At 38.9% G+C, this 18,593-nt stretch overlaps 1 protein-coding gene across 2 annotated transcripts in view; it reads right to left on the minus strand.

Annotated features, from left to right (window-relative positions):
- Positions 1-18,593, minus strand: part of pcdh15b (protocadherin-related 15b) — a 1,523,107-nt gene that overhangs the window by 841,299 nt on the left and 663,215 nt on the right. The window contains exon 1 of one of the 2 annotated variants that reach the window (XM_043712367.1): positions 7,431-7,857. The exons of the other annotated variant lie outside the window; for it this stretch is intronic. The gene's annotated coding sequence lies outside the window, so the exon portion shown is untranslated. Of the gene's footprint in view, positions 1-7,430; positions 7,858-18,593 lie in introns of those variants that run through there. 2 annotated transcript variants of the gene reach the window in all.

Consider the following 18,593-nt stretch of genomic DNA (forward strand, 5'->3'; position numbering starts at 1 on the left):
GTATTGACATGAATGATGATGGCTGGATTCTCCCCATTGCAATTTCTTCTCCAGCCGAGAGCAATTTCTTCTCCAGCCCAGAGCAGATATCCTGAACTTGGGCACTCATCAGTCAACACAGCCATCTGAACTCGTGCTCTTTGCTGCAGAGAACAATGTCAATGTCAATCCCCCTCATTATACTGTCCCGTCCTGCCACTATATCCTGTGACCTCCTTTGTTCAGAAATGTATTGCAATCTGCTAGATGCTGCTTATATCAGAGTTCAAAGCCACTGATACCTTGCTCCTTTCCCTTCCTTGGGTTATATTTATCGCTCCAGTAGTTGATGTATTTTAATGTGGCCTCCCAAGGAACAAGCCTCAAAAAATTATCCTCACTGATTTTCGGCTATGATAATTTATCCCTAAAGCGTACCAGTTATTACTACATCCTCCGACTTCCAGCAGCATTTTCCAGTTTGCATTACCATTCTTAATTCTCCCAATTTGCTTAGATCTGAAAGCAACTAATTTTAATGCAAACTTTGACATCAAACAAAAAGTCACCGGATATCTGTTACAAAGACACTTAATTTTTAGTATTTCTTGGAGAACACACATTTTGAAGAATAATGGAAAAATTGACTTGTTTGAAGTCTTATGAAAGTACCCAGATGTATTTTGTTTTAAATAAATTGATGAATTGTCAACATAGACACTCAGGACTACTTTTAAACAAAGCTTCCTGGAAATCACATGAAAGTGATAACTTTTGGTTTGCTATAGACCTTAGTGGGGATGTTCGAACAATGACTGTTTTGAAGATTTTTAAAACCTGGTATTCAGCTGGGGGAGCAAGAAGCCTGTGTGGAATGATGCCCAGCTGATTTATTATATTCCTGAAAAAAAATCTCTCTGGTTGAATTCAAGGTGAAACCTGATTGTTTGTCTGAAAAAGTGATTAAAGCACGTTCTCAGTATTGTGTTTCCTGAACATATTGTGTTTCCTGCATTTGTTCAGTCGACATACCATGTCCAGAGAGAACCGTGGATATGAAGTGACTTGACCACAAATGTTGGATCAGTGATAGACTTCAAAACATTCCATGCTTTATTATTTTGACTTCAAGAACAGTCCTTACTGACACTGTTGGTGATTTAAGAGATTACATTTCTTTAATTAAAAATTGTACTAAAGAGGCTAATATCTTCATTATTAACTGTAGGTTGGACTGAGACTCCCTCACCTCCCCCTGCCACAATAAAACTCTGAGGATTTATTTGGTCTTCAAATATAGACACTCTTGAGAATCTTCACTCCAGAAAGCCATTCTTTAAAGAGAAAACCATTTTTTCTTTTTTCTGAAGTGAGAGGAAGAGTGTGTGTGTGTTCGTGCATGCACACGCACATGCATGGGCACACTTATAGAGAGAAAAGCATTTAAACTTCTAAATTACGTCAAGGAATTATTGCATTTTCCTTGATTAAATTGTCTTTATCATAAACCAATAACTCTGTTTATTCAGAAACTGGCTTCATAATTCTTGTTATTTCAAATCTCAGACAGATCAGATATTGAATTGACCATTTCAATTAATTAACAGGGAAAATTGGTTTTTATTTTCTGTTGCAACCTATTGAGTAGTGGAACTAGGACAACAATGTTAAAAATCACACAACACCAGGTTATAGTCCAACAGGTTTAATTGGAAGCACACTAGCTTTCGGAGCGACGCTCCTTCATCAGGTGATTGTGGAGGGCTCGATCGTAACACAGAATTTATAGCAAAAATTTGCAGTGTGATGTAACTGAAATTATACATTGAAGAATTGATTGTCTGTTAAGCCTTTCATCTGATAGAATACAGTGATATTTTCACTTCTTTCATGTGTAAATCACAAAACCCTTTTTTTTAAAAGTTGCATTCTCAGGTTAGCTGTTAACTACCTCCACAATCACCTGTTGAAGGAGTGTCACTCCGAAAGCTAGTGTGCTTCCAATTAAACCTGTTGGACTATAACCTGGTGTTGTGTGATTTTTAACTTTGTACACCCCAGTCCAACACTGGCATCTCCGAATTAGGACAACAATGCACTTTTCCAGCCTTATTTGTATCACAATCTACTCCTTGTAGATGACTGAAACATTGAGAAACCCTTGGAAATTTCCAAAAATGCATAAAATTACATCTGATACAGAAGAAATAATTCATAGGCTAACCTGTTAGTAGTCACAATCCCTGTAGATGTAGCGCTACTTGTGGTCCTTACTGACGTTGTTGGTGATTTAAGAGATTACATTTTTTAAAATTAAAAGTTGCACTAAAGAGGCTAATATCATCATTATTAACTGTTGGTTGGACTGAGACTCCCCCACCTCCCCCTGCCACAATAAAACTCTGAGGATTTATTTAGTCTTCAAATATCGACACTCCTGAGAATCTTCGCTCCAGAATCTAATTTTCTGGAAGCTTTAAAAATCAATTTGGAAACCTAAATTTCTACCATATCAATGTCTTCTTCAAAGTACTCCTGAGGCCTGTCCTCAATGTTTTGCATGCACTGTGTCCCTCCACAACATCATGAAACTTTTGAGACATTTCCTGTCTTTGAAGGTACTATATGTCAACAATTCCTCGCAATGTCAACATAAAAATGTCCCATGCAATTCACAGGTGCTTTACGAATCACACTACATTGTACATCCAAGTCAATTAGGATGGTACTAGAGCAGATGCAAAACTTAGTCGAAGACGTAGGTTTTAAAGAGTGCCTTAATGGTGGAAGCTGACATGGATTTCCAGTGCTTTGGTCCTGTCATGACAACCAATAGTTAAGCAATTCAAGTCAGTGATGCTGAAGACTCAGAACTAAAAAGACACAGTCACCCTGCTGTGTCGTAGTGCTGGAGGAGATTACAGCAAGGGGAAGAGAGGAGTCTTAGAGGGATTTGAAAACAGGATAAGAATCTCAATAATAGAGGCTGTGTTGAAATCAGGAATCAGGAGAGGCCAACAAACGTAGGGCTGCTCATAGAATAGAATCCCTACAATGCAGAAACAGGCTATTTGGCCCAACAAGTCCACAATGACCCTCTGAAGAGTATCCCACCTATACCCATTCCCCTACCTTATAGCTCTGCTTTACCCCGATCAACACATCCCTGAACACTATGGGCAACTTAGTATGGCCAATTCGCCTAAGCTGCCCATCTTTGGATTGTGGGAGGAAACCAGAGCACCCAGAGAAAACCCATGCAGACACGGGGAGATGTGCAAACTTCACACAGACAGTCGCCCTAAGCTGGAATCAAACCTGGGACCCTGGTGGTGAGGCAGCAGTGCTAACCACTGAGCCACCCCCCATGCCACCCTGAGAGAATGATGTTTGGTTTGAGTTAGGAGACAAGGAGCAGAGATTTGGATGGTTTCAAGTTAATGGAAGATAAAGTGTGACAGGCTAACTAGGATCATGTTAGACTGGTTGATTTTGGAGTTAACAAAGACTTGGCTGAGGTTTTCAGCAAGAAGAGCTGAGACAGGAATAGAGAACATCATGTTACAAAGGTGGAAATAAATGGCCATAAACAGGGTAGGGATGGGTATATGAAAGTTAATCTTGGGGTCATATGACAGAACAAAGTTTGCCAACAGCCTAGTTCAACTTCAGATCGTTGTCTAGAAAGAGGATTGCATTTATGCGCAAGGAAATGGAATTAATAGCGAGGTCCTTAGGCAACGGTATGGTTCTTCCCAATATTTATTTTGAGGAACTGTTTGGTCATCTAAAGTGCTGGATAAACAGCCTGATAACTTAGAGTGTGCAGACGGGTAATGTGAGATAACACTGAATATCACCAGTTTGCATGTGGAATGGACATGTCAGATGATGTCACCAAGGAGTAGCCTGTAGATGGGAAATAACAGGGATTCAAGGAGTATATACGTGTAGTCTATGCTTGTGAAAAAAACAAAAATGAGATGCTTTCTTATTTTAAACATTACTTGTCAATATCAAGGACTATCAGATCAGTTGTAACAGATTCAATCATAAAATTATGATAAAGTGCCTCAACTCCAAGTTGCAAAGAAAATCTTCCACAAAGTATAATTAGTTTCTTGCTAAACCTTTCACCAATAAACAATTACTTGGATGTTCCTAAAGTGAAAATGATTTTCTAATTTCCAAATATTGTTCAAAAGTTGAAAAAGTAGTTATTATGATAGAGTTATCATGTTAAGATCTATCTGAAGTTGAATTGAAGTTATCTAGCATTGAGCTATCCACAAAAGGCAATGTGTACCAAGTGAAATTCATGAATTATAATCAAACTATTTATAAGATAAACATCTGTTAGCATTTTCTTCTTGTTTTTCTTTGTCAATTCACTTAATTGATCACCAGGATACAGTAGGGAGATGAGTCTGGGAGGGATGGTCTTTGGAGGGTCAGTGTGAACTTGTTGGGCAGAATAGCCTGTTTCCACACTGTGAGGATTCTATGATATGAATTCTATGATCCTTCAGGAATTAAAAGCTCACAAAATGAAAATTAAGTATCTTTAGGTTTAACTCATTCTCTGTCATCAACTTCATTCTATTCTAACTTAGAATTTACTGTCAAAAGACCAAATCAAATAGGAATTGAAGAATGCATGTGTAACATTGTTGTTGTATTACTATTAGATAGTTATCAAATATGAAATCTGTATCATGACAATATCTATCTATGTCAAGCTTTAAAAAACTTAATGCAAGTAACACAATATGGAGGCTTTTCATTTATTTATTAACTCACATTATGAGTCAACATGATCTGTTTTGGAAAGAAGATAAATTTTGGAAGACTAAAATGTTGCTGTCATTATGGAAGGTCAAAATAATCCTTAATGTTAGCCATACATTGAAGATTGCACGTTCTGGTGCCCCCTCAGCTTAGGTTCTGTTTCAGTTGATACCAACAAAACACTGTGCAGAATTCCAAACAAAAAACGTAATTAAGAATTCATGCAGAACTTTGAAAGAGACATTGCAATATAATGAAGATGTGCAATTCAAAATCTTCTCATTCACGTGACATTTTGAAATATTAATACATGTTGCTTTTGGTGTATCATGATTAATTTGTTCTATTCAAAAATAAAACTTAAGCACATGCTTAGTTTAATTCATCTTTACAAATGAAAGCATAAACAAATGGAGCCAAAAATTGTAATTATAGGAATTATGTAATGTGTGCCACCTCCTACAAGTTAATTTACTGTATTTTCACTAACTTAACAGCTATCCAACAAAACCATGTAGATTAAAGTTATTTCACCTTGTTTTCAATGTTAACAATTTATAACAAAATATCGGGTCTGTTAAACAATTCTAATTTATCTGAAAACTTGAATTCCATTTTATCAGCAAACTTGATTTTGCTTCAAAACAAAATGGGGATGAAGCATTTCTGACAACTAAGAATCATTATCACAACGGTTTTATTAAAAAGGACGCTGCCTTTAATAATGTGATCACATTACAGACAGCTATTAATCAGGTTTTCATGCAGTGAAAAACAACACTTTACTAGAAATTCTTATGAGACAAAAGACTCTGAATTTTAACAATAGCCCTTTGATATCTTTGTCAAATTCAGAAAACACAATATTTCAGAGTTTTGTAACTCTTCATCCCATCCTGACAACATTAATACGCTTCAACTTTGGGTAGTCATTAAAGTAATGCCCTTCATTAAGTGCAAAACCATGCTATGCACAACTAGAAATTAAACACACAATGAAAAATCCCATGATCAACACTGAAAAAATGCCAGGTTACTAAATAAAAATGTCAACGTTGGTCAAAGAACACTTGCACACACTAATGACAAAATGTAAACTCTAATCAATTCTTCATCATTTATCATCCTTTAGGCAGATTACACAAGATAATTAAGAGAGTATTGAGGACATCCATCAAGACGGTTACATCTACCATTTCAATTTGTTAATCTTAAAAGCAAATTCTATTTATTTTTTGCTTCAGGTTTTCTGAACTCAGAAAACACAATATTTTAGAGATTTGTGACTCATCATCCCATCACGTAGACAAGATCAAAATGATGAAAAAATGCAACAAGTATTGCAATAAATTGCAACATCTGAAGTATTGCATTGCTCCCCTACTCTTTTTCTTAAGCAATTAGACTTCATAATCATTCCTAGCCAATGATTTATATCTACCAGTAAATATATTTTTGACCTATGCAACAGAATAACACATTCTCTAACTGTAAAGAACAGATTAAAAGCAGGAGTTTCACTATTAATGCTGCATTGTATTATGCCTGCACCACTATTCTGCAGTAGGTCTTAAATTACAGTTGGTTGGTGGCACCAGGCTACTTACAGGTAATATAAGATTGTGTTTCTGAAATACGAGTACAAGAATGCATTACTTTGTTTTCCTCATCTCCATGATGAGCACTTGTTTAAGACACGTGAACATCAGGAACCGCTCTAAAAGATACCTTCCTCAAACAGCAGGCATCCTCTGCTGTAGAAATTCAATAGTTGCCAGGGTGATTATTTTATACTGTGATACAATACCACAATAAAATATCATGTAAACAGCAATCTTTTTCAAATTGCCTGTCACCCCTTAAACACCATTGTTTATGTAATTTAAATTTAAATACAAAAAATGTGCAATACACTTCACTCTGGATTAACTGTAGGTTAAAAAAAAAGGCTGTGCTTTTTTTGCGTTACTTTAACATTGAAATAGTTCAACATGATAATTACTAAACATTCCTTTGACATATAGGGATTTTAATTGGAATTCATACTGATCAAGTTTGAACCAAGATTATACAGCTGAATAAATGATTCCAAAAAAAAACACAAAGCTCTTCATGGTTGGGTGCAAGTGATCTCACACAAAGTAATGAAACACTGTTGTGGATAGTATTGCATGTTATACTTTGCAAGAATCAGTTACATTGCCCTTCTGCTGTCTTAATGTTTAAATTAATTGCAGTGACAATTCAATATCATCTGAACAAAATGTCCTTAGTGGATGAAGCAATAATATGTATCATATGGAACTATGACTTCAAGATAATTAATTTTAGTAGACTCATAGCACTGAAGGTTGAAAGCTGCACATGTATTATAAAAGTTTTTTTTAATGAACTGTAATTTTTTCATTCACGGCATTATAAATAGCTTTTATAGTTGAGTTTACAACGACTAACCTAAGCTGAGTCAACATTATTAGAAAATAAAACTTAATAGACACTTTGCTACTGAAAATACGCTGACACAAAAACATTTTTTTCCACTTCACTTGTTTAACTTTTGAATTATACCAGTGAAACAAAATCATTTCTTTACCCATTATTTCTCAGAATCCATCTTCATACATCTGACAATTTTTCATTCCCATAGCAATGATAATACTTACTGAACTAAAACCTCGAACTTCAACACATTCTTTGTTCACAGATAGCCGGTCCAACAGATAAGAAATTAGTATTTGATATCATGATATCCAGAGCTGTCTTTGTTGGCATTTTCCCCAAAATAACTACACAACATCCGTTTGCTGTGGAGTCACATTCAATATTTTTCAATGATCAAGCAGCCAGCTATTTATCTGAGCAAATTTTCTTCTGTCCTCTGTATGCAGCTCCATTTTACAATCCAGGTCCTCAGTGAACCTATGACAATTAGTTTCCCAGACTTCACAGCAAATGCTGAAGACAGCTAAGAGGTTTTAAGCGGACCCTGGCAAGTCCTTCATATAAATTAACACCAGGTGTCAGAACTCTGTGAACACTCTTTTATTCAGTGGATGATTACTGGGTTGTCCAGTGCTCTCTCACTCTGAATGCTTTACAGTCTCTCACACAATCCACCTCTATTCTTTCCCACCATGTATGTAACCTCGTAATCTAGTGACTAGAATTGGTTGACAATTTTAGCTGACACCAAGCAGTAATCTGATTAAAGTCTCTGAACACACAAGGTAAATCCAGGTAAACCTTCAACAACATAAATGTAATTATACTGTGAGTGCAATATAATGTTTGAATTAATGCCTTTCATACTTTACATTACTTAAACAAAAGCATTTAAATACCTTTGAGGAAAGCAAAGGGAATTTATTCTTCCAATGCAATTTAAAATATAATTAACAAATTAAATTGATAGCCAAATAAGGATTTATTATTTCATGCAAAACATAAGCATGGTTCAAGAACAAGATTTGCAGAAATACACCAATACATTTTGATCTTACTCCTTTTGCATAAATGCATATACATATATATGATATTGGTGATTAATGATTGACAAGAGAGGTTTGATAGAAACTGATTATGGTTGTGACTGGGAATAGTATGCAGCATGGACAACAAAATGTCCATCTGTTCACAATGAGGGATTAAATTGTATCATATTCAGCATCTGTACTGACAAAGTCAAAATTGGTAACTGGCATTAAAATACACACATTATTTTGGAGACAATGTCCCAATAAAAACCATACTGATAGGTTCTTCTTCGAATTTTAAGAAAAATATATTGAAAAGCCTGATAATTAACATATCTTAAAAAAGTATGCATGCATTTAAAACACAAGCCTTCAATTTCAACAAACATGTGGTTATAGACACATAGAATAGCAGTTAGTACTTTCAAGTACACACCTTACATTTGTACTGGAAATAACTATGGAGTATTGACCAGCCAAGATTCTATTTGAAACCGTATAAGCTTGTTTAAAAAAAGGAAGTGATGTAACCCAGGATCAATAACCTTGATAGTAATCTAAGAGAGACTAATGTGTGGGGGAAGTGGAATCGCATGAGGGATACCTGGGAACCAACCAAGCAAGTCAGGATTCTGCAAACTCAACTCCATTGAATCAATAAATTTAGACTTTCTCTAAGCTATGTATTGGGCTTGATTTGCACCTGCAATGTGATTTGTTAAACAGAAGTCAGTAAAATAGCAGATAAAAAATTGAATTTAGGGCCACTTAGGATGAGTGACAGAGAAAGAGCAGTAACGAGGTTTAACAATGTCATGTTGGGGGTTGCACAGGATTCGGAGAGAAAAAGAATGCATGTGCATTTAACCAATAATGGCAGAGAAATATGGATTGCTCTCCAAGGATGTATGGATATGGGTAGTTGAGGTCAGCAGCAGCAACATCGTGCCCAGATCTTTGGTAGAAGATAGAAAACAAGTTAGGAAAATATGAACTTGTTGAATTGAACTACATTCTATGTTTTAATCTCCTGGAACACTCACAGTGTCAGGGACCCAGGTTCGACTCCACTCTTGGGTGGCTATCTGCTTGGAGTTTGCACATTCTCCCTGTGTCTGTATAGGTTTCATTTGTGTGCTCCGGTTTCCTCCCACAATCGAAGATGTGCAGGTGAGATGGATTGGTCATGCTAAATTGTCTTGCAGTGTCCAGGGTTGTGCAAATTAGGAGGATTGGCCACAGTAAATGCAAGTTACAGGAATGAGATAGGATGGTCTTCAGAAGATCAGTGCAGATTTGATGGGCAGAATCACCACTTCCTACACAGTAGGGATTTTTTTTTTTGAAGTACATTGTGGCACAGTGGTCAGCTCACAGGGCCAAGGACTCAGATTTGATTCCAGTCTGTGGTGACCCTGTGTGAGGTTGGCACATTCTTCCCACATCTGCATGGGTTTCTGCCGGATGTTCTCATTTTCTCCCACAATCCAAAGATGTTCTTAGATTAGGTGGCTTGGCCATGGTAAATGTGGAGTTAAGGAGACAGTCTGGGGGGGGGGGGAGCGGGGGGGCTCTGAGTGGGATGGTTGTCAGAGGGTCAGTGCAGATACAATAGACTGAATGACCTTTTTGTGCATTGTAGGGATTCTATTATTCCAAAATGTTCTCGTGTTGTCCTCTGTTCTGCAGGTTTACTTGAAAGTTCAACATTTCTATTCAGCATTTTCTCTACAAGAGCCACATTGGTAATAGGAAGCACAGCTCGTGTTAGTGCTTCTGCAGATTGTTGCTCTACAACCAACACTTTCATCTGATGCTTTTATAAATCCTTTGGCTGTGCTACAGTATTTGTACATCCCTGAAATGAAATGCTGTCACTTTTGTTGCACCATTTCAAATGTGTGAATTCTTCTGTGGCTTGATTGTGCTGCCTGATTGCTAATAGTTGTGTTTTAAGTTCACCAGTCTCTTTTAAGAAGTTAGACTTCTCTGAAACTTGATAAATTTTAAAACTTCAATCTCCATTTGATGCTCGGCTTTAAGCTTTCCTACGGCATTGCTCAGCCCTGGAAGTGCTTTGGATCCTTGCTCCTTTACTGAAAGAAAATTTAAATACATCTATCACTTGAAGATAAGGTTCGTTTTCAAATTTCAGCTAACATTTGTACAGACTAATAATCTTGTACTCCATGCTTTGTTGGTTATTTGCAATCAGTCTTGCAGGTTATCGGCAGAGTCATTGGAATAAACAGTCATATTCATCTGTTTATTACCTTCAACAAATGTGCGATTTTCCTCAAGAAATGGACAACATAAACATCATCATCATTTTCACTGAAGTAAAAAGAGTATAGATCGGTCCAGCTTAATACAAAATAACATCTGTCGTGCCTTTCATCTCTTGGACTCTTTCCTAGTAAAGCAAATTAAGATTTAGAATCAAAAACAGGAATTGCTGGAAAAGCTCGGCACGTCTGGCAGCATCTGTGGATAGAAATTGGAGTTAATGCTTCGGGTCCAGGGACTAGAATGTTCCATCGTGACTGGTCACCATCGTTTTTGGTGTATCCAGTTCCCACATCTTCCAGACCTTCCTCAAAGAAAAGGGAATGATCTTGTGATCCTAGGGACTGTTTCTTTAATGGCGCCTGACTCACAGCATAACGAGACAACTTCAATTTCTGATTCAGCTGATCAAGAAAGAAAATTCAAAGTTACACAAGCACCTATGTTTGTCATTCCTAATTATCATTGCTTCTTATTAAACAGAAGATCATAGCCAGTTCCATTAGAGCAAAAGATGACCTGAATCCATCCTTTTAATTTTATTGTGATACCTCCTAATTTCTAATGAATGATGGAGGATGGTTAGAGAAATTCAGATTCAACCACAATGTTGACATGAAAGAACGGATACATCTTAAAATAGTCTCTCGAATGCAATGCTTAGCATTCAGTATTCCTTGGCTGCTTTCCCTCCACTTTCTCTCCACTAAGCAATCGTGGAGACTTAGTTGTCTCCCCATTGTATCTGTTGCGAGCTAGTCAGGTGACTATTGTGGGTAGTTTTCCAAGTGAATCCTAGTAGTTGAAGTCTTTTGTTATTTGCCTGCCCCAGCTGCCCACTGTTATTGGACTTCACTTGCCACTTCCCACCATTTTTTCTGGATGTGTTCACAACTTCCTGCCATGTTGGAACATTGTTAGGAGTCAGAGTTATGGGGAACAAGCAGAAAACTAATGCAAGCTGCTTACAAACTATGTAAGCAAAATAGAGCAAGGCTTTGCTGGTGCCTTCTTCAATCAAGTCCCATGTGATCTGATGTCATGATGATATTGCTCCTTATGCACCTGCTCAATACTATTGTCTGTGTATCAATGCAGTTAACCATTTACTGTACAGCCTTACATTCACTCAACTTTCACTGAATCACAATTATTACAGAAGGAGCCCATTCGGCCCATTGCCTGCACCACCTAGCTTATTCAGCTAGATTATCTCATGTCAATTTCCCGTCTTTTCCCGATGCACCTGCACATTATTACAATCCAACACAAAACTTCCAATGCTCTTCAGTGCCTTAATCGAAACTGCCTCCATCACATTTCCAGGCAGTACATTCCATGGTTTAACAACTCGCCATGTGAAAAATTGTTTTTTTTTCCCTCATCACCCTTCTTGTTTGATACATCACTTTAAACATTTTCACATCAAATCAGCAGCATCCAGCTTTAAATTTCCATTTCATCACTTCCCATTCATCCACCCTAATTGAATGTTACCCATGTCCTCATGCAAATCAGTAGACAACCTAACTTTCACAGATGCATGTCTGTGTTTTACCACTCATGTAGGAGAAGAGAGCAAAACACAAGCCATGGGATGAAGATCAAAGGTTAACCAGCACAGATATTCCAGTTCACAAGTGCAGAGTAGGGGTACCTGGAAATAGGTGACACTACTGTGTTCTCCTCAACTGGAGATGGAGAGGCATGGATTTCACAAATAGTGACTGATTTACAAGCATCTGTGACACATGCACTAATTTCATTTCATCAGTGACTTAACCAAGAGAAGACATGGCATTGCCATTGTGAAGAATGTTTCTTTGTCACAACTAAATTATACCTGTTTTGTCTCCTAGGGCATTCACACATGTAACAAATGTTGTAGGCCATCCAGGACGAGAATACCTCAAAGGAACTTGATCGTCCGGGGGATAACTATGCACCACAGATGACAGGGTTTTCAAATAATGATTTTACAAATGAGCAACAGCAGACACCATTTTATTGGTGGCAGGGACAGCCCCGGAACATGCACATTGGAAAAGCTTGGGCAAGAAATAATCTCCCTTATGTGTTGCTCCATTAGAGATGGATACTAAACCTAGGTGCCCTGAGTGAGAAGTAAAAGAAACTGCATCAACAACTTGCTGGGTACAAACAGATGTGCTTTGCACTGTCAACATGCATAATCTTGGAAAGGATAGAGATTTTCTATTGGATTGGTAGGGCAGGGAATTGTGAGAAAGTCCACCATGGAATTTCATGGAGCTTCAAGCATTGCTCTCAAATGAATCAATGCAGGCCAATATGACAGTACAAACTTAATATTTCCTCTTCTCTGTCAGGTACTTTATCCATGGCAGGCACTTTATCCATGGCCTCACAATGAGTCATTGATATAAACCAAGCTGGTTTGCAGAACTGCAGGAGTGATGTGGTATTATCCCAGGTGGTTAGTAACAAGAGGAGGAAAGTGCAGTGGAAACTCCACTCAAACTGCTCCCAGCCAGTGCAAAAGATGTCACCCCTTGGTTTAACAGAAGACAGAGGGTGGTGGTGGAGGGTTGTTTTTCAGACTGGAGGCCTGTGACCAGTGGAGTGCCACAAGGACCGGCACTGGGTCCTCTACTTTTTGTCATTTACATAAATGATTTGGATGTGAGCATAAGAGATACAGTTAGTAAGTTTGCAGATGACACCAAAATTGGAGGTGGAGTGGACAGCGAAGAAGGTTGCCTCAGATTACAACACGATTTTGACCAGATGGGCGAATGGGCTGAGAATTGGCAGATGGAGTTTAATTCAGATAAATGCGAGGTGCTGCATTTTGGGAAAGCAAATCTTAGCAGAACTTATACACTTAATGGTAAGGTCCTAGGGAGCTTTGCTGAACATAGAGACCTTGGAGTGCCGGTTCATAGCTCCTTGAAAGTGGAGTCGCAGGTAGATAGGATAGTGAAGAAGGCTTTTGGTATGCTTTCGTTTATTGGTCAGAGTATTGAGTACAGGAGTTGGGACATCATGTTGTGTCTGTACAGGACATTGGTTAGGCCATTGTTGGAATATTATGTGCAATTCTGGTCTCCTTCCTATTGGAAAGATGTTGTGAAACTTGAAAGGGTTCAGAAAAGATTTACAAGGATGTTGCCAGGGTTGGAGGATTTGAGCTATAGGGAGATGCTGAACAGGCTGGGGCTGTTTTCCCTGGAGCGTAGGAGGCTGAAGGATGACCTTATAGAGGTTTACAAAATTATGAGGGGCATGGATAGGATAAATAGGTAAAATCTTTTCCCTGGGCTTTGGGAGTCCAGAACTAGAGGGCATAGGTTTAGGGTGAGAGACGAAAGATATAAAAGGGACCTAAGGGGCAACTTTTTCGCGCAGAGGGTGGTACATATATGGAATGAGCTGCCAGAGGAAGTGGTGGAGGCTGGTACAATTGCAAAACATTAAAAGGCATCTGGATGGGTATATGAATAGGAAGGGTTTGGAGGGATATGGGCCAGGTGCTGGCAGATAGGACTAGATTGGGTTGAGATATTTGGTCGGCATGGATTGGTTGGACCAAAGGGTCTGTTTCTATGCTGTACATCTCTATGAACTCTGTGACTATGACAGCTTAATCTGTCACTGCACATGTACAGGTGGAACACATACTTTAGTGCAAGGCTCCAGGAACCACACAGCTTAGAGGTAAAGCACTTCAAAGGTCAGGCTAGAAAAAGAAGCAGCTTCCTGTCATCTCTCACGTAGTCACAATGAATGCACCACAGAGGTGGCAGGAAGTGCACAAGGAAAATTTTGTTTTTCACCGTGGATTTGCAAATGGAAGTTTGAGAAAAAGTAACATTGAAACTCTGTCTCTTCACACCACAATAAATTGGGTCACTTACACCACTTCCTGATCCTGCCTTTTGTTGTATCCCGAATGCCAATTTGTCATTTCATTTGTTTCATTCCGAAAACCAAAACCAGTGAATCTGCTTGACATATGTGAACCTTTGTAATACTGTAATAGGTTGTCCATCTTGTCACACATGAGTATATGTGTCTGGTCTTGCAATTTATGGACCTCTTCATCCTTTGTCCCATGTCCAGCATAGTCTCCTGGATGAGCCTCTTTGTTCTCCTCCACTGGTATCCTTTGCATGTCTCACCTTCACAGGAATTAATCCTATATCATCACTTTCATGAGTACTTATGGTTTTCCCCTTCTATTTGTTCATTGTAAAGACTGGTGTCTTTTGTTTTATTTTTCAGGGTTTTCAAAAAAAAAGTATTGAAACGACGAAGGGACTGTTTTAAAGTGAGGGATTGCTGAAGGATTACTGGATGTTTTAAAAGTAAATAACCTAACACTAATTGTAAGCACTGTTTACACATCTGCTGGTTCAAGTAGTAGTGGGAGAAAGTGCAGACTAGCTAGAGCCAAGGCTGTGAACAAATGAAGATTTAGCTGGCAACAAGTAGATGAATGGTCTGTGGAATAGTGACCAGTCATCAACAGCAAATGCCTTCTGCCTGCTAATAACTATGTGATTTGTTCTGAGGTAACTGATCAGTTTCGGAAGATGAGCAAGTTAGGGAAAAGGCATCAGGTCCTCACCAGCTGTCTGTTCTCTGCAGCAAAACCCACTTTAAAGCTGAAGAAAATGAACCTATTCATCTCCCAGAACTTGCTGCAAGCTGCTGACTTTAAATAAAAAATTAGAGAACTTATAAAAATTGAAGCAGCAACCCTGCATGTCCTGCAAACCAGTGAAAGTATCTGGAGAATGAAGACCAAACAGCATCATTCTGATCAGCACAAGAATCATCTGCAAACCTTAATTTCTCTGACAAGAATCATCTCAGCAGATCGTATAAACAGAGGCCAATGAATTGTTTTTCCAGTGATCCTTCTGTCCATAACATCCTTCTAAGTCTGTCTGCATGTGTGAGTGCAAGGGGGAGGTCAAAAAGAAGTTAGAACATTAACTAGTAAAATGTAACCACCACCACTTCTTGACATTTAGTGGTGTTGCCTTCACTGAATCCCCCACAACCAACACCCTGGGTGTTATCATTGACCACAAACACAACTGGACTCACTACACAAACACAGTGGCTTTAAGAGCAGGTCAGAGGCTAGGAATATCACAACAAGTAACACACCTGTTGACTCCCCAAAGCCTGTGTACCATCTGCAAGACGCATGTCAAGAGTGTGATGGAATACTCCCCACTTGCTTGGACGATTGCAGCTCCATCAACACTCAAGTAGCTTGACACTATTAAGGACAAAGCAGCACACTTGATTGGCACTATATCCAGAAGAATCCACTCCTTCCACCATTGACAATCAGTAGCAGCAGTGTGTACGAGCTACAAGATGCACTGCAGAACTTCATCCAAGATCCTCAGACAGCACCATTCAAACCCATGGCCACTTCCATCTCAAAGGACAAGGGCAGCAGATATATGGGAACACCACCACCTTCAAGTTTCCCTCCAAGCCACTCACCATCCTGACTTGGAAGTATATCACTGTTCCTTCACTGTTGCTGGGTCAAAATTCTGGAAATCCCTCCCTCATGGCATTATGGGTCAACCCATAGCAGGTGGACCACTGCAGTTCAAGAAGGCAGTTCACCATCATCATCTGAAGGGCAACTAGGGACAGGCAATAAATTATGGCAAGCCAGCGACACCCACATCCCACAAATGAACAATAGTTCTAAATTGTCTAACTGTAGTTAGAGTGCATTTAATTATAATAAACATTAATACTTGTGAAGAACAGAAACACCCAGTGCATGCTTTATGTCAACTTGGGTCTAAACATAAGCAAAATTAGGCAATTCTACAGTTTTGAAAATCTTTAACTTTCATGACAGCTCCCAGAACAGCAGGGAGTTGCTAATTTCCAGCACACTATCCCAGTGAGGCACAACAGTAAAGTATGTCCATGGTGCTTCCTGACCAATCAAGTTGATTTTAGATTCTCAATGGTTGAGTAAAGCTATATCCAGACAAACATTCTCTGCCAAGCAGTTGTCAGAGGGAACTGAGAACACAGCAGCTATAAATGAACTTTTATCAGATGGGATGATGGCAAGTTTAAATAACCATTTGACCCTCTACTCTAAATTATTACCATTTCCCTCATCAGTTTCCAAATTCCTGAGACAGCCATGCTGCTGAAGTAAAACTTGTAGTCAACTTAAAAACAATTTAAAAGTCTTATTAATGTAGTTAGGAAATTATAGGTTTGCTCACTGAGCTGGAAGGTTTGTTTCAAGATATTTTGTCACCATACTAGGTAACATAATCAGTGAGCATCCGGTGAAGCACTGGTGCTCTGTCCCACACTCTATTTACGTGTCTTTGACTGTTAAAGGGTGGTGATATAATTTCCAATTCTTTTTCTCAGAGGTTGGTAAGTGAGCTCCAAATCGATGTGTTTATTGATGGATTTCTAGTTTCAATGCCAGGCCTCTATGAATTTCCATGTGAGTCTCTGTTTAAGAATACTAGTGATAATGGGTCATGTCGTCTGGTGGCCAGTGGTGTTTGTGTATCATGGTGGCTTGTTTTCTGCCTGTCTGTCTGATGTAGTGTTTGTTACAGTCCTTGCATGGTATTTTGTAAATGACATTCGTTTTGCTGGTTGTTGGTACAGGTTCTTTCAGTTCATCAGTGGCTGTTTCAGTGTGTCGGTAGGTTTGTGGGGTACTATGATGTCAATGGTCAGAGTAGTCTGGTAGTCATCTCCAAGATATCTTTGATGTATGGTAGTGTGGCTAGAGTTTCTAGGAGTGTTGTGTCTACTTGTTTGGGTTTGTTGTTTAAGAATTGGCGGACTGTGTTTATCGGGTACCCGCACTTCTTGAAAATGCTGTATAGGGTATTTTTCTTCATCTCATAGTTCTTGGGTGCTGCAGTGTGATGTGGCCCATTTAAATAATGTCCTGATGCAGCTCCATTTGTGGGTGTTGGGATGATTGCTCCTGTAGTTGAGTATCTGGTCTTGTGTGTGTTGCTTTCCTGTAGATGCAGGTCTGCAGTTCTCTATGAATTGTTTGTTCCACTGTGACATCTAGGGAAGGGAATCTGTTGTTGTTCTCCTCCTCTTTTGTGAATTTTATGCCAATAAGGATGTTGTTGATGATGTAGTAGATTTCCTCTAATTTGTTCCATTTTGTGGTGACAAAGGTGTCATCCACATGGCGGACCCAAAGTTTGGGATGGATTGTGGGGATAGCTGTTTGTTCGAATTACTGTATAACTGCTTCTGCTAAGATACTAGTGATACTAGTGATCCACTCTAGCCACGCTACCATACATCAAAGACATCTCGGAGATGACTACCAGACTACCCCGATCCCTTGCCATCATGGTAGCCCATCAACCCATATACCGAAACAACTATGATGAACCTAAAAGGATCCTACACCAAAAACCAGCAAAACGAATGTCATTTATAAAACACCATGCAAGAACTGTAACAGACACTGCATCGATGCAGAGATTCAACATTGCATTCAATTTATGAGCACCTCCTTCAGATGCTTAAAGATTAGAGTCTTTGACCAACATGATATCTATGTTGATGCTAAGATCCTTAGTATAAGGCAGTCATCCTTCTGACTGATCTTTATGGCTCCAAAACTTGGACTACATATATATGCCACCTCCAGACCCTTAAAAAGTACCATCAACATTGTTTGAGATGCATTCTCTGTAACAGCTAGGAGCTCAGGTGTACTAACATCAGTATCCTTGAAGCATCTAACAACAGCAACCATGATCATCCAAACCCAACTCCGCTGGGCCGGCAAAGTGTTTAGGATGCCTGAGTTCTGACTACTGTGGCAAATGTTCTTTGCCCGGATCAAGGAAGGCATTTGAACACTTTGTTGGCTACGTAGAGCAGTTGATCTTCCGTAATTACACCGGCACCACTCCCCACCTCTTCCTCCGCTACATTGATGACTGCATTGGCGCCACCTCGTGCTCCCGCGAGGAGGTTGAGCAATTCATCAACTTCACCAACACATTCCACCCTGACCTTAAATTTACCTGG

Source organism: Chiloscyllium plagiosum, chromosome 22 (assembly GCF_004010195.1).
Source record: "Chiloscyllium plagiosum isolate BGI_BamShark_2017 chromosome 22, ASM401019v2, whole genome shotgun sequence".
In the NCBI taxonomy this organism is placed as follows: Eukaryota; Metazoa; Chordata; class Chondrichthyes; order Orectolobiformes; family Hemiscylliidae; genus Chiloscyllium; species Chiloscyllium plagiosum.